Raw genomic sequence first — 6,000 nt, forward strand, 5'->3', positions numbered from 1 at the left:
GCAGCTCTGGCTCAGGCCAGCCAATGCACCAGCCAAAACCCCTGGACTGAGAATCCCTCTTCTCCGGGCATTACCGGGAACGCTCAAGCCCTGGGTCTCCGATCGATAGAAGTGGCAAGAAAACAAGCAAACAAGGGTGTTGCCAAGTTGCGCCATGGCTCCTGCAACCCAGGGTGGGCAGGCTAACCACAACCCTGCACTGCTTCACTGGCTGGGCTTCCAGGAGCTTCTTGCTCATCAGCATTCCTCTCCCCTGCTGTTCTGGGTTTCCCTCTTCCCTTCCCTTGGGCAAGGAGGGGTAGAGAAGAGAGGGAGAATTGCAACAGTTTTGTTGTCTGCCTCCCCCGTCTAGACTGTGAGCCCGTTGTTGGGTAGGGACCGTCTCTATATGTTGCCGACTTGTACTTCCCAAGCGCTTAGTACAGTGCTCTGCACACAGTAAGTGCTCAGTAAATACAATTGAATGAACAATGGTCCCACCATTGTCCTGGATGGGGCCTTGGGACCGGAGGCTGGGGATGGGAAGCTAGCGCATGCTCTACCCATCTCTCTTGGGAAGCATCTCTCTTGCTCTCTCTCTCTCTATGTAAAATCAATCAATCAATCAATCGTATTTATTGAGCGCTTACTATGTGCAGAGCACTGTACTAAGCGCTTGGGAAGTACAAATTGGCAACACATAGAGACAGTCCCTACCCAACAGTGGGCTCACAGTCTAAAGGGTAAATGTAAAAGGATAACCCCCTTTGACACTTATAGACCAGAGAGCACCCCAAGGTCCTTGCAAGGCGGGAACAAAGTGGCAGTAGCGATAATAATTCCCAGATGAAAGACTGTACACATGCAAAGTAGCACTCCTGTTCCTTGTAATCAGCCTCCCCGGGGGCCACAGCCCCAAGATGTGGGCTCCTCTCCCTAGCCGAACCCAGGCCGCCTCCACCCTAGGGCCTGTGGAAGAAGCTAATGACCATTTCCAGGGCTTCCTCGGGGAGGGAGGACCGTGCCAGCCACCCGGAGCTCAGCGAGTCGTGGCATCAGCCAGACCCGGGGCAGTGGCCTTGGCAGATCCAGCCTAGAACAAAAGGACACTGTTGGGTCCAGCTTCCCCATCTATTTGGCCCTGAGGGGTGTACAGCAGGGAAGACAGGAGTGCAGTCAGCCTCTGGCAGGAGTGAGGGGCCGTGGGGGAAGGGAGATACACAGAAGCCAACAGGCTCCTCAGCCTAGGAGTGTCAAGGCCAGATAAGTCTATCCTATCCCCTTTCCCGTAGCACTATTGGTATGTTCCTTTCCCCCTATTTAATAATAATAATACTGGCATTTGTTGAGCACTTACTATGTGCAAAGCACTATTCTAAGCACTGGGGAGGATACAAGGTGATCAGGCTGTCCCACGTGGGGCTCACAGTCATAATCCCCATTTTACAGATGAGGGAACTGAGGCCCAGAGAAGTGAAGGGACTTGCCCAAAGTCACACAGCTGACAATTGGCAGAGCCGGGATTTGAACCCATGACCTCTGACTCCCAAGCCCGTGCTCTTTCCACCGAGCCACGCTGCTTCTAATTTATTACTGTTTGATGATTGATGATTTGATGAACTAGAAGCAGCGTGGCTCAGTGGAAAGAGCCCGGGCTTTGGAGTCAGAGGTCATGGGTTCAAATCCCGCCTCCTCCAGTTGTCAGCTGTGTGACCTTGGGCAAGTCACTTCACTTCTCTGGGCCTGTTACCTCAACTGTAAAATGGGGATGAATACTGTGAGCCCCACGTGGGACAACCTGATCACCTTGTAACCTCCCCAGCGCTTAGAACAGTGCTTTGCACATAGTAAGCGCTTAATAAATGCCATCATTATTTCCTTTTAGACTGTGAGCCCACTGTTGGGTGGGGACTGTCTCTATATGTTGCCAACTTGTACTTCCCAAGCGCTTAGTACAGTGCTCTGCGCACAGTAAGCGCTCAATAAATACGATTGATGATGATGATGATGATTTATTACATCTATATTAGTTCCTGACTCTCCACCAGACTGCAAGATCCTTGAAGGCAGGGATCATGTGGACTATACTCTATTGTACCCTCCCAAGCATTTAGTACAGTGCTCTGTCTACAGTAAGTGCTCAATTAACACCTTTGATTGATTGAGAACTCTGTATGGGAGGGAGGGAGCTGAAGTCATGTTGGGGGAACAGGAAGTCAGGAGGCTTCCTGATCTCACAATGACCTAATTCTCGGTGGGACGGTGTCCATAGGTCTGTTTAGGTTTCAGCAGGGAAGCTCTATAAATTGGGAAGTAAACAGAAACCTTGAGGACAACTTGGAAAGCTTCCTGTCAGCCCATCGCGTAAATATGGGTCAGGATGCCATGACTGGAGAATGATGGAACCTATAGGCCGGGGGCAGGGATGTCAGCTGCCCCTTTGACTCGGAGATGCGTGGGACAAGTCAAGACAGCTTTTATGCTCATCTGGGCCCAGAGTGCTCCACACTCCACTTTCTCTTCAAACACCAAAACACACAGAGGGGAGAGAAGATGTGTCCCAGCAGGTCAAATCCCCACCCTCTTGGGGCCTTGGGCTTTCCAAAGTTGATCATTTATGACCATCATCTTCCTATCTTGGGGCCTTGGGCTTTCAAAGTTGATCATTTATGACCCTCATCTCCCTAAATGTCATTGACATTCCAGAGCTTGCTGAGCTCTCATGTTATCAGAGGCTTAATGAGCACCTCACACAATAGTAATCCTCCAGGCCCAATCACTGGCTGAGATGATGGGCAGGTGGGACCTTTCTTCTGGGGGACCCACTGGAGACAAAACCTTCGGTGGGAAACACCTGGGGAGGAGGAGGAGGAGAAGGAGAAGTAATAATAGTGTCACTTTCTTGAAAAGAGCACAGGTCTGACAGCTGGAGGGCCTGGATTCTAATCCCCACTCTGCCATTTGTCTCTCTCCCCCTCGTCCCCCTCTCCGTCCCCCCCATCTTACCTCCTTCCCTTCCCCACAGCACCTGTATATATGTATATATGTTTGTACATATTTATTACTCTATTTATTTATTTATTTTACTTGTACATATCTATTCTATTTATTTTATTTTGTTAGTATGTTTGATTTTTTTTTCTCTGTCTCCCCCTTTTAGACTGTGAGCCCAATGTTGGGTAGGGACTGTCTCTATATGTTGCCAATTTGTACTTCCCAAGCGCTTAGTACAGTGCTCTGCACATAGTAAGCGCTCAATAAATATGATTGATTGATTGATCCTGTAAGACCTTGGGCAAGCCATTTCACTTTTCTATGCCTTGGCTTTCTTCATCTGTAAAATGGGAATTAATCCTATTCTGACTGTGAGCCCCATGGGAGATAGATATTGTGTTCAACCTGATTGCCTTATGTCTACCCCAGTGCTTGGCACAAAGTATGTTGCCAACTTGTACTTCCCAAGTGCTTAGTACAGTGCTCTGCACACAGTAAGTGCTCAATAAATACGATTGATTGATTGATTGACCTAAGGACCATTATTATTATTTCAAGTTTACTCATTCAATCGTATTTATTGAGCACTTACTGTGTGCAGAGCACTGTACTAAGCACTTGGAAAGTTCAATTTGGCAACAGAGACAGTCCCTAAGCAACAACGGGCTCAGAGTCTAGAAGGGGAAGATGGATAACAAAACAAAACAAGTAGACAGGTGTCAAGACCATCAAAAGAGATAAATAAAATTATAGCTATAGAAACATCATTAATAGGGTAATAAATAGGTACAAATAGACACAAGTGCTGTGGGGAGGGGAAGAGGGAAGGGCAGAGAGAGGGAGTGTACAGAGGCAAGGAAATGCAAGATGGAGTCAGTCATCTGGTACAGTGCAATACACCAAGTAGACGCTAAATAAATGCTTCTATTACAACTACTACCACCATGCCAACTTTCTCCTTAGCATCCAGGGCCTTAAGATGATCTCAACTCAAGCAGCGTGGCTCAGGGGAAAGAGCCAGGGCTTGGAGGTCAGAGGTCGTGGGTTCATATCCGGCCTCTGCCACTTGTCAGCTGTGTGACCTTGGGCAAGTCACTTAACTTCTCTGTGCCTCAGTTCCCTCATCTGTAAAATGGGGATTAAGACTGTGAGCCCCCCGTGGGACAACCTGATCACCTTGTAACCTCCCCAGTGCTTAGAACAGTGCTTGGCACATAGTAAGCGCTTAAATACCAAAATTATTATTATTATTATTTTTATTTTTATTATCAGGGTGGGTGTTTTATGTGGGCTGCCTGGCTTAGCGGAGTAGAGCTGGAGGTCTAGATCGGTGGAACCCAAGTGGTGCTAGCATCTTGGGGAAATACTAATTAGTAAGTGTTTAACAAATGGCTTATGTGTCAAGCACTCAACTAAGCACTGGGGTAGATACAAGATAAACTCAGACACAATCCCTGTTCCACATGGGGTTCACCATCTAAGGCAGATAATAATAATAATAATAATAATAATGGCATTTATTAAGCGCTTACTATGTGCAAAGCACTGTTCTAAGCGCTGGGGAGGTTACAAGGTGATCAGGTTGTCCCACGGGGGGGGTTCACAGTCTTAATCCCCATTTTACAGATGAGGTAACTGAGGCCCAGAGAAGTGAAGTGACTTGCCCAAAGTCACACAGCTGACAGTTGGCAGAGCCGGGATTTGAACCCATGACCTCTGACTCCAAAGCCCAGGCTCTTTCCACTGAGCCACGCTGCTTATTTCTCACCATCGTATAGGTGAGAAAGCTGAGACACAGAGAAGGGAAGTGACTGGCCCAAGGTCACACAGCAGGCAGGAGGTGGAATCAGAACCCAGGTCTCCTGACTCTCAGGCCCACACTCTTCCCCCCCAGCCTGCGCTGCTGCTGGTTTGTTTAGTCTTCTCGCCTTTTGGTAGGGCTTCCAACCTTGCACATCTCCTGTGTGACAGGTGTAACCTTGAGACATTCATTCATTCATTCAATTGTATTTATTGAGCGCTTTCTGCGTGCAGAGCACTGTACTAAGCGCTTGAGAAGTACAAATCGGCAACATATAGAGACGGTCCCTACCCAACAACGGGCTCACAGTCTAGAAGGCGGAGACAGACAACAAAGCAAAACATAGGAATAAATAGAATTATAGCTATATAGACATCATTAATAAAATATGCACAAATGAAATAAATAGAATAATTAATATGTACAAATATATACAAGTGCTTGTACAAGGGCTGGGGGGTTGACAGCGGGACAGGCGAGAACGAGGCCCAGTGAGGAGGTGAGCGGCGGCAGAGGAGTGGAGGGCTCGGGCTGGGCTGGAGAAGGAGAGAAGGGAGGTGAGGTTGGAAGGGGCGGGTGATGGACAGCCTTGAAGCCGAAAGTGAGGAGTTTTTGCTTGATTCAAAGGTTGATAGGCAACCACTGGAGATTTTTGAGGAGGGAAGTGACATGCCCAGACCGTTTCTGTACAAATATAATATGGGCAGCAGAGGAAGTATAGACTGAAGCGGGGAGAGACAGGAGGATGGGAGATCAGAAAGGAGGCTGACGCAGCAATCCAGTTGGGATAGGATGAGAGATTGAACCAGCAAGGTAGCAGTTTGAATGGAGAGGAAAGAGCGGATCTTGCCAACATTGTGGAGGTGAGACCGGCAGGTTTTGGTGACGGATTGGATGTGTGGGGTGAACGAGAGTGTGGAGTCGAGGATGACACCAAGGTTGTGGGCTTGTGAGATGGGAAGGATGGTAGGAAAGTCAGGGAGAGGACAGGGTTTGGGCGACATCCAGATGGAGATGTCCTGAAGGCAGGAGGATATATGAGCCTGGAGGGAGAGAAAACAGGGGTGGAGATGTAGATTTGTGTGTCATCAGCGTAGAGATGATAGTTGAAGCCATGGGAGCAAAAACATGACCCAGAGAACTCTGGACCTCAGAATCAGTCAGGGCGACCGGCTCAAGTCGGGCCCCTCAGTAGATAAAGATGTCAGATAAAGACTGTGAGCCCG

Source organism: Tachyglossus aculeatus, chromosome 18, assembly GCF_015852505.1.
Source record: "Tachyglossus aculeatus isolate mTacAcu1 chromosome 18, mTacAcu1.pri, whole genome shotgun sequence".
Lineage (NCBI taxonomy): Eukaryota > Metazoa > Chordata > Mammalia > Monotremata > Tachyglossidae > Tachyglossus > Tachyglossus aculeatus.